A 2324-nucleotide genomic window follows, 5' to 3' on the forward strand; every position below is an offset into this window, starting at 1 on the left:
GAGTGGGATAAATTCTGTCTCACCATTAACTCCTTCCACTCTAATGAAATGAAATTCAACATTGAAAGGACTCCCTAGTGTAGCTCTGATAGTGAGCATGATTTACTTTGGTTTGTCTATAAATTGAAATCTATCAGGAGTGCCCGGAACACTATTCTCTCTTCTTGATAGGAGCTGGGAACCCTGCCTAGCCCTCTACCAAAAAGTCAGTCAAATGAATGAGAAGATATCAGTTGGATCAGAGGGCTAATTCAGAAATTGCTTCAGGAATATAGTTAAGATCTATATTGTGTTTGAATATTAGTTGGACAGAAAGCATGTGTGGACATTCATCTAACCTGACCCCAAGTCATTCATCCTTCATCCCAAATGGGTTAAGGTTATGGCTTATGATCTTTGTTCCAGCAAAAAGTCCTACAGCTTGGATGTGGGCAGACTTGTATAGCGTAGCATCTGTATATAAGATTCAACTATGGATTTATATTCTGTGAACATTATTACACTTTTTGATAATCTAAAGTAGATCACATTGAATGTAACTGATATTATCCCTACTCTAGAGAAACCATTTGTCATTTGCAAATGTTCAACTTTTTCATTGATATGGTTTAGATGTAAGCCACACTTGAGATATATTTAGTATATACATGACACAGAAAAGTTCAAGGGAGAGTAAAACTTTGGCGTTAAAGGGCCCCAGAAATTGCTGAAATAATGACATTCAGGTTCTTCTTTATGGCTGGCAAGCTAGGCTGTCAGTCACGTGGTTCCCTGAAAATGTGTGAGGTGTTCACCTTATGCCCCAGAAATATTGTCAATAATCCAGACAAATTCTTAAAAATAACATTTTTATTAACATATTACTTTCTCTATATCCAAATATATTGTTACTGTTTTTTTCAAATAGTATCTAAATATTTGATATAAATATCTAAAATTTTTTAGTCCATAGGAAATTAGCATGCTTTATGTTTCTTTATAAAGAAAATTCTAGATAAAGGATTATGATTTTTTTTTTATCAGCTAAATACAAACCATTTTTCTAAGACCCGTTTTTTAAAAAAGTTCCATATGGCAACCCCTCAATAGCTTGCTTTTATTATTTGATCATTTTTATCACAATTAAAATTCTATAAATGGTGTTTTAAAAAGTAGACCAACCTTATATTTTGTATGAAACCTACTCTAATAATTGGTTTATAAATTACCATTTACCTTGACAAGGACAATCCATTATAGATTTTTAATATGAAAATTTTGTGAAAAAAGAATACAAAAACAGCAGCATTAAAATGTCATTAAGTTATGTTAACATATTATTTATTCAGAAGACAGGAAAGTTAATTGTTCTTATTTTAAACAATTATAAGACATTTTGATGAAACAAATATATTTATATCTATATATCTATTGCAAAACCATGAGACAATTAAATTATTCATGTAAGAAAAACATTTGGGTGTTTAATCTTTTATTACTGTTTATTTAGAAATTGAAGTTCTAAAGAATAAGTGTCATCTCCTATTTAAATATCAGAATATATCCCATTTAATTATATTCTTATTAGCAATAGCAAATGAGAAGAAATTTCTTAATTTTAAGATGAATAATTTTCACTAGTAGTTTATACCAAATCTTGTCCATCATTTCATTATATTGCATATTTTTAGTTTTCTATAAGATTTGGAGCCATTTTCCAAATAATATAAATTATATTTTTATGTTTAAAATGAGCTTGGTTTGAAAAGAGATTTCTTTGATTTTTTCAATGTCATTGAAAAATATTTATGTAATTTTATTTTTTAGCTTTTTCTGCATTTCTCCATTTCATTGTTATATTATTAACTTTGATATTCATAAAACTATGTAGAAGAAACCATTTTGAGTATATTTTAAGAAAGAAGCAGGTAGAAATAAAATAAGAAAATAGACAGTGTTAATATTCTTATGCAAAAATTCCTGAAAAGAAATTGGAAAGGAAAAATAAAATTCTGCTGAAATTAAAATGTTGGAAAATAAGGAGTATTTAAAAGACCTAATTTCTTACATTGTTAGAGCAATCAACTTATATCCAAATGATTATTTTATGCTTTGGTTCCATGAATTGTACTTTTAACATAGTGTATAATTTCCTCACCACTTTAGTGTCTATACGTTAATTACTGAAAAGAAAGGAAGAAATTGGTGAGTAAAAGCCAGGGAAACTGGGCTTATTCCCATATTCTAATAGCACTAATGTATAATCCCTTTAATTTCCCATATGGTGCTTTGTGTGATGAGTATATAACATTTATATATGTTATTAGTGCCTTATTTTTTTCACT

Source organism: Galeopterus variegatus, unplaced genomic scaffold (genome assembly GCF_000696425.1).
Source record: "Galeopterus variegatus unplaced genomic scaffold, G_variegatus-3.0.2 Scaffold47, whole genome shotgun sequence".
Lineage (NCBI taxonomy): Eukaryota > Metazoa > Chordata > Mammalia > Dermoptera > Cynocephalidae > Galeopterus > Galeopterus variegatus.